Here is an 8,719-nt window from a genome sequence, read left to right as displayed (position 1 = left end):
CCTGGAGGTTCAGATAAACTTCAAAAGATCAGGGAAGGCACCTATGAATTACAAGAGACCATGGAGACAAGGCCAAGAATAGGTCAGGGCAGTCAGACATGGAAAGGGAGATGCCCTAGAATTAGCAAAATCAGCATACCAGGGGTGTGAAAAACTGAATGTGTGCTATGAGTAAGCCGCTCTACTTGGAGTGGTATTTTACCAACCCGCCCAAGTAGCCCCCCAGATGTCATGAACTCATCTCGAGAGAAGTCATGAAGATGGAAGTGGTATTTAAAGACCGAGGCACGTTAAGAAAGAGGCTGAAATGCAGAAAGGGTTTGTTGTCATCACAAGTACAGGCAGGAAGGTGGTGGCTTGGACGAGAATTGACACATCCATCGTTATCTTTCTGGCCTTGTCCAAGGCGGAGGGTGTTCTGGCCAGACCACATGCACATTCCAGGCTGCCTGGCAGGCAGACTGTCGGCAGAGAAGGCAGCCTCCACACGCAAGACAAGTCTCTGTCAGGGAGATCCCACGTCCTTAGCTCCGCCCGGGGAAAGGCAAGTGCTAACCCTTGTCAGATGCCTACTACGTACCAGGCTTCTCGATGATTCTTCTGTATTGTATTAGTTGGCTGGGACCGCCATAACAAGATAACACAGACGGGGTGGCTTAAACACCAAAAACTTATTTTCTTATGGTTCTGGAGGCTGAAGTCCAGATCAAGGTCCCGACAGGGTTGGTTTCCTCTGAGGCCTCTCTCTTCAGTTTGCAGATGGCTATCCTCTGCGTGCATGTGCCCCTGGTGTCTCTTTCCCTTATAAGACATTAGTCATACTGGATTAAGGCCCTGAAGGCCTCATTGTTACTCAGTCACCTCTTTAAAGACCTTCCCTTCAAATACCCTTACATTCTGAAGTCCCGGGGGCCAGACTTTCAGCATGTGAATTTGAGGGGAACACGATTCAGCTCACAACACAAATACTTCCCATCTTACAGATGAAGAAACTGAGGCCCCGTGAGGAGAAGGGACTTGCTTGAGGTCAGTAAACCAGTTGAGACACAATCTGAATCTCAATTTAGTGTTCTTTACACAGGGACCACTTGGTTTCTTGAGGCAGAATGAGGTATCTCCACTAGTGCTAAGACATCTGGAAAACATGAGTGTTCATTGCCCGCATGATGACTTGGGTGTCACAGGGAGTGGCGGGAGTGGGGGTGTACACGGTACAATGATGCAGTGGAAGCAGCTTGGGGACTGGAATCTGGAATCTGGGTGTGAGTCTTGGCGACGTCATGTACTATGTGTGTTGCTAAAGCCTGTTGCCCTAAGCTTATGTAAATGGATATTCAACAAGCACAAGTGCTTGTCACTGAGCATACATTCTCCCATCCCATGTTTGCAAGCCTGTGAGGAAGATACTATGACCAGGTCTATTTTCCAGTTGAGGGAAGGAGGCTCAGAGGGGGAAAGTGACTGATTCGAGGTTATACAGCCAACAAGGCCTAGAGCCAAGACTCAAACCCAGGTCTGTAGATTCCAAAACCAGTAGAGTGAACCATTACTGGAACCAGGAATGGGACCCAGAGTTATAAAATTTTTGCTTTTTCAAGAGAGGAAAATTCTGGATTTTCATGTAAAATCTCCAGAGTTTTAAATGTTGATTAATTCAAGTTTCGTAGAGACACTAAGCAGATCAAAGCCCATGAGGGGACTTCAACTTTATAGTGCATTGGCTCACACGAGTATATGAGGACTAGATAAGGCCAGATTTCTTACCTGTCCTGGTAGCTCATGATTCTTTGATGCCATTTGGATTTTATGAAATAGATTTTGTTGGGTACAGCTGTTGGGCATGGATGACCGGATCTGAATGTGTACCCTGACCATCAATAAACACCTGATGAGGCAAATTCCTTAACCTTTCTTAGGACAGTTTCCCTGTCTAGAAACTGGAGATTGTACCTCGCACACTGAGGTGAAAATTGAGATAATATTTGTAAAGTGCCTGGTGAGTACGTGGTGGCTGATGAGCAAAGCGTTAGCACTCAGAACCACTGGCGTCTCTCTCCATGAGAACCCCCGCCTACATGTAGAAGGCCTATGTGGCAATTGGAGGGGCTATAGACAGGGCTGCCACTCTGACAGGTCTCAGACCCACCCAAGGTTCTGCCGTCTTACCTTCAGTTTTTGGAATTGCCAAGAGTTTTTTCGGTTTTTGGTTTTGTTTTTAATGCCACTGCTCGAGGGAGGGAGGAGTTAATAACTTAGCAGGAACTATTTGGTGTTTATTTTCAACAAGTTTTAGTGAACATTCAATGCGGTGAAAGAGATACAGTTTTCAAATTCAAAACTGTGTAAGAAATACCTGGGGGGCTGGGGCACCTGGGGGCTCAGTGGGTTAAGCCTCTGCCTGCAGCTCAGGTCACGATCTCAGGGTCCTGGGATCGAGTCCTACATCGGGCTCTCTGCTCGGGAGAGAGCCTGCTTCCCCTCTCTCTCTGCCTACTTGTGATCTCTCTCTCTCTGACAAATAAATAAATAAAAATCTTTTAAAAAAGAAAAGAAATACCTGGCGGGGCCTGTTTATAATATGGGTTCTGAGATGCCACTCCCAGAGAGTACAATTTAGTCAGACTAGAATTCGGATTCCTACTGCTCTTTGGGGATGCTGAGGTGGGTGGTCCCTAGATCATATCCTGAAGCACATTCCTGCCTGGTAGGACCTCCGGAGCTGTCTCTCCACCCATGGTCCCTCCTATAGGGTGGCTGCAGCTGGGCCCCCACTCAGGGTGGGCGGGGGCAGTCCGCAGGGCAAGGAAGGCCTGAGGGAGTCTATCCCAACAAGATGGGCTGAAGTCAAATTCCTTACAGTAGAACCAGCCGGTTCTTTCTTAATACATTCAAGTAATTAAAAAGGGACCATTTCAGTGTCCTGAAACAAGCAAGGATTGGCAAGATCAGAATATGGTGTGTTCTGACCTCCCGGCCTCTAGTTCCATCTGTATAAATAGCGCAGCGCTGACAAAGCTGCCACGAAGGGCTTCCTTTTTCACCAGAGACCTTGGGCAAGGCAGGCGGTTTCGCCCATAATAAAGTCACCAGCAGGTTTGCGGCCGTAGCAGGCCCCGTCATCTCTGGCTTCCCACCCACGCACCTTAGCTTGGCGGCTCCGTCGTATCCCTGCGGCCTCGCTGCAGGGAGGGGCTCGGGGACTCAGGGGGAGGAGAGGTCAGGGCCAGAAGCCCACTCCTGCGCCCAGGGCTGGACACCTGCTCCTGCCCGCCTCGGGTTCGGGTCAGGGCTGCCTGCCTGAGCTTCGGCCGCTGGGATCCGGACTGTGACATATGCTGCCCAGGTTTTTTGTTTTTTTTTTTTTTTTTTCCTTTCCTCCAGCAGCATCTGGAGGAGAAGCTGGGAGGGTCCCAACCAACCACAGGGCGTTCTCTGGAGGCCCAGCTGAGGCGCGTGGGCGGAAACGGCCCCTGGTCTCCGCTTGCTTTCTGTTTGAAACACTCACGGAGCACACCACAAGGTTTTTCAGAGGTTAGACAAATTTGCATCCTTCTCTCCCAAGCTAGAGGAAGTGCTGGAGGAAGTCATGTATTAAAAGAATGGGGCGCAGGCTTAGGTTAGGAAGAGGGACTCTTTCTTGGCAGCTTTCCTGCTGGCTAGAACCCCCAGTTACCTTTAAGCCATTAACCCTAGAGGATAGGGATGGGGGTGGGGTGGACCCATTTGGAGTTCATTATCGCAGAAAGCCTGTTCTCTTTCTCTCTTTAAACCTGAGCTTTAAGCTGATCAGCTGCCGTTGTCGGGCGATTTAGCTCCCTGGGGACAGCAGCAAATCACAGGGCCGCTGCTCTTAGCATTGCCAACACAGGGCACCGAAGGAAGGTCCTGGCCTTGACCCTGGGTGGGGGGGGGGGGGGGGGGGGGGGGGGGGGGGGGGGGAGAGGCGGTCCTCCGCTGGCCCTTTTGCTTTCGCCTGGAGAACATGGACGAGCTTGTCTTTGATCCCTTAACCGGTTCTGCACTCTTTTCTTCCTGTCATAAATCCAGTGACACGATATATATTTAAGGGTGAGTCAAACCTCAAACTACATTGCCCGAGAGTGGAGCTGCTGCAAGGAAAGTGGTTAAATTATTGGCATGAGACACAGGACGCCGGAGCCTATGGCGTGGAGAAACCACTAGTAAAAGTGGAAGGAAACGACTTTTGAAGATAGTGCTACCTGTGCTAAGAAACCTCAAGTGCTTACCAACCGTTTCTGATCAAACCTGAAAGTAAGTCTGTGCCTGTCGTGGGATGTCGGATGTCAGGAGGACTCATGGGGCCCTGTTCCGGCTCAGTGTTCTGCCTCTCTTGCGCCCCGGTGGTGGGATACCGAGGTCCCAGCTTGCCCTTGGAACTCTCTGGGCCAAGCATATCCCAAGCCTGGTTGAAGGTCAAGTTTGGGGTGTTTGGGAGGATGGGGGTCTCATCCAGCCATACTGAGCTTTCTGCCCTCCCCCATCTCCTCTGTGGCTCCCCCTACAGCCTCGGGGGCTCATTCACTGCATCCTGGATTGTCCCCTGGTTATTCCAGATTTTTCTCCACTACAGTGCAGTTTGGGCGCCCCCTCCCAAGGGCTTGTTGCCGAGGCCACCATCTCTGCCCCCCACTTGCTTTCACATGCCAGCCGTGTGCTTGGCACGATAAAGACCTTCCCAATAACACCTTCTCCCCTTGTTGGAGTGACTGGGGAGATGGAAAGCAAACATCTGTCCCTCCTCTTATATAACCCGACTATTTCCAAGTTTCCTCTGCCCACTGAAACAGCCTGAGCTGCGTTCCTGGGCAGGGCAGCAAATCCAGCCTCTTCCCCCTATCTGTGAGGCTCCTTCTGGGACAGCTGAGCAATGTGACTCACCCCACTGGCTTGCTCCAGAGGCCCACTGCTCAGGGCTTTTCCCTGGCCGCCTCTGGACATGTTGCAGCTGCCAACCTTTGCTTCAAGGGCTCCCACCTGCCCGCTTCTCGGGGAAGGAAGGATCCTGGAGCCTCCCTCCCACTCTCCAAGAATGGCTAACCTGAGGCTCTTGTGTTGAATGAACTTTTCAGGGCTTGAAGATCATTGAATGGAATTATAATGCAGAAAATGGAAGCAAAATCAATATGGGTATTTATGGGCTGAAGGTTTGTGTGCCCTTCAAAAGCCATATCTTAAAGCCTTAACCCCCCAAGTAGCCCATTTGGAGATGGAGATTTTAAGGCAATAAGGTTAAAATGAGGTCATGAGGGCAGGACTCTGATCCAATAGCATTAGTGTCTTCTTTTTTTTTCTTTTTAAACTATTTCCAATTTAATGTGATTTTCTTTCCACTTCTTTTTTTTCTTTTCTTTTTTTTTTTTTTTTTTTTTTAAAGTAGGCTCCACACCCAGTGGGCTTGAACTCATGACCCTGAGATCAAGACCTGAGCTGATATCGAAAGTAGGACACTTAACCGACTGAGCCACCCAGGCGCCCCAGGATTGGTGTCTTCTTAAGAAAAGGCACCAGAGAGCTTGCTGTCTCTGCGCATGCACACATTTGGGGAAAGGCCACATGAACACACTGTGAGAAGACGTGCTACCTGCTACCCAAAGAGGACGGGCTCACCAGACGCCAACCCTGCCAGCACCTTGATCTTGGACTTCCAGCCTCCAGATCTGTGAAAACTAAGTTTCTGTGGTTTAAGCCACCCAGTCTCTGGTACTTTGTTCTGGCAGCCCTGGCACTCTGGGTTCTCCCTTCAAGCTGCCCCACACTCACTGCTGACCCTCTCGTGTGTTCACTCTTGCCTGCCCCTTGACTGGTCAGCTCACGAGCTGGCTCAGCAACCAGCAGTCTCTTTTGCCTGTTTCCTGGCCCCAGGCAGAAGGAGGAAAGTGCCATAAATCATCTCTACAAAGATTCTCCCCATCCAAAATGAAGATGGATTTTTATTTAACATCTCAGTCTGAAGCAGTTTCATCTGGATGATGCCACTGGGTTTTCCAAGAACCAGCCTTGCTGGGGAAAGGGAACATCTCCCTAACAGCCTTCCAGAATGCAGAAAGCGTGACAGCTTCTTTTTCCCTTAATGTTAAAATTTTTTTAAGATATTTACAAAATTGATAGAATAGTACAGGGAACACTCACATACCCTTTACCTAGACTGAACGATTGCTAGCATTTGCCTTGTTTGCTTTATCTGCATATATATATATATATATATATAATAGATACATATCTATCTATCTACCTATCTATATATATATAGATATAGATATATCTCTGTGTGTGTGTGTGTGTGTGTGTGTGTGTGTCTGGCTCATTTAAAAGTAAGTTGTACACATCATGATACTTTATCTCTAAACACATCAGCTTGCACCCCCTTGCAGTGAGGACAATTTTACAACTCATGACACCATTAACACCTAGGGAAGGCAGTGTCAGACACCCAGCTTTTACAATAGCCCTTTCCTCATTTCTGCTTTGCCGTCCTCACACTTGAGGTCACAGAGCAGTGTGTGGTATCAGTTCTTGGGAAATTTCAAGTTTCCCATCCACATGGGGAATCTCCCTGTCCATGTGGGGAAATAAGGTTACTGGGATCTGAAGTGTAAGACTGACTTACAATCAGAGCAGAGATGGGTAACCAGAGTTACCTTAAAAAACAGAGGGGCTGCTAGATCTTTAACGTATGATGGTGTGTCCAGATTAAAGGTAGTAAGTTATCCAAAGAGGGAAGAAACCCATCTGGGTCAGAAAAGGCCAGGGTCCAGAGCACAGACGAAACCCAGAGGTGGAGGTTACAGTGTTCATCACAAGCCATTAAATTTGTCTGCTCTCCTGGATTGATCCCAGGGAGCAGGTGTCTGGGCTTTCTATCCATCTGATCAAACAAAATACACGTTTTTCAAGGGAAACCTGGAAGCGTCTATCAGGGTCAGGAGGCTGTGAGTGGGAGCTCAGTGCTTCCGATCCTTGTGTGGTAGGAGAGCCACGGAATGGATATTCCAACTTAGCAGAAATGTTCTCCCTGTGGCTCTCGAGGCACCAGCGAAGCTTGGTTTTCAGGGCAAGCTGTGTTTCTGGGGTGCTCTCGCCGTCCCGCGTTGTGAGAAGAGTAGGTATTTATGGGGTAGGTGGTAGGGCTGGGTAGAGGTGAGGCACCCAAATGTCAATATGTAGGTGGGGTGATTCGGGGTTCTGAGTAACAGCAGGAAAAGCCGCCCCGGGGAAAGAAGGCTCGGACATATTTCTACAAAATACTTTTTTCTCAGTGTGAGGTGCTTTGTCATTTTCCATGGGAGGTTTGGGAGGGGGCTTTCGGGTATGCCCTGGAGGGGGTCCAGGGACAGCAGAGAGGGGAGAGGCTCTCTGTTCTGAAGCTGGACTTGCAGTCACGCGGATTTAACGGTGTGCACTGTGATGTCTGTTGACCGCCCCCCCATCACACCCCCCAAGGAAGCCTCAGAAGCCTGTGTATAAAAGCTGTGGCTGTGAAGCCCAGAAAGATTTTTCTAGGACATCTGCCAGCGACAAAGCCTTGTCAGAATATGGATTGTAGGGTTGCCTGGGTGGCTCAGTGGGTGAAGCCTCTGCCTTCAGCTCAGGTCATGGTCTTGGGGTCCTGGGACCGAGCCCCACATGAGGCTCTCTGCTCGGCAGGGAGCCTGCTTCCCCTTCTCTCTCTGCCTACTTGTGATCTCTCTCTCTCTGTCAAATAAATAAATAAAATCTTAAAAAAAGAAAAAAAAAAGAATATGGATTGTATTTCCAGGGAAAAAAACGTGGTGGGTGGGAATACCATGAATCGGTTATTCCAGAGGGACTTTGCACCTTCTGGAAGATGGTCTTACGCCCCATTCAGCAGGTTTGTTGTTTGGAAATGAGGACACATGCCTTAGCGTGTGGGATTTCTATTGAACATGAAATGGGACCCCAGAAGTACTAGTTAATCCCTAAGTACTGTCCCTGTAAGAATGGGCCTTGGCTAATGGATTTCTAATATTCCAGTCCCATTTGAAAGGCCCTGTCTGAGGGAAGAAAGGTGGTCTGGCTCTCCGAGCATGACGTTTACAGGTGGGATTGTCTGTGTTCCCTTCACTCAGATTCCATGCTGGAAGAGCAACAGTTTTAGCTTTCGAGGGCTACTGTAACAAAGTATCATAAACTGGGTGGTTTCAAATAACAGAAATTTATTCCCTCCCAGTTCTTGTGGCCAGAAGTCTGAAATCAAGACGTCTGGAAGGCAAGCTTCCCTCTGGAGTCTCTAAGGGAGAAACCTTCCTTGCCTCTTCCAGTTTTTGGTGTTTTCCAGCAGTCTTTGCTGTTTCTCGGCTTCTAGATGCATCTCTCTGATCTCTGCCTTTGTCCTCACAGGATGGTGATGTCTGTAGGTCTGTGTCTCTTCTTACAAGGACAGTAGTCGGAGTGGACTAGGGGGTCACCCTAATGACCTCATCTTAACTTAATTAGACCTGCAAAGACCCTATGTCCCAAACACACATTTATAATTAATGGGGTTCAGACTTCAATACCTCTCTTTGGGGGGACCCCTAACAGCAACGCTTACATTATGATGTAGCTTCCTTGAAGACTCCCTTCTTGGAAAGACTGTCTTGGTCATACGTCCTTGAAGTATTCTAATTTCTGTGCCAGTGATGTCTTATTGTAAAATTTATAAATCTGACTTAGAGAATGGTTTTGGTTTCCATAGAGC

At 48.8% G+C, this 8,719-nt stretch overlaps 1 long non-coding RNA gene across 1 annotated transcript; it reads left to right on the top strand.

Moving 5' to 3' along the window:
• Positions 1-3,390: 3,390 nt before the first annotated feature.
• On the top strand, positions 3,391-5,429 carry LOC116874907. Its single transcript, XR_004384091.1, has 3 exons — positions 3,391-3,531; positions 4,048-4,272; positions 5,396-5,429. It is a non-coding gene; the product is annotated as an uncharacterized LOC116874907 (long non-coding RNA).
• The last annotated feature ends 3,290 nt before the right edge of the window (positions 5,430-8,719 follow it).

Source organism: Lontra canadensis, unplaced genomic scaffold, assembly GCF_010015895.1.
Source record: "Lontra canadensis isolate GAN:19392208 unplaced genomic scaffold, GSC_riverotter_1.0 scaffold39, whole genome shotgun sequence".
Taxonomy (NCBI): Eukaryota; Metazoa; Chordata; class Mammalia; order Carnivora; family Mustelidae; genus Lontra; species Lontra canadensis.
This window is presented reverse-complemented; position numbering and strand designations above follow the sequence as displayed.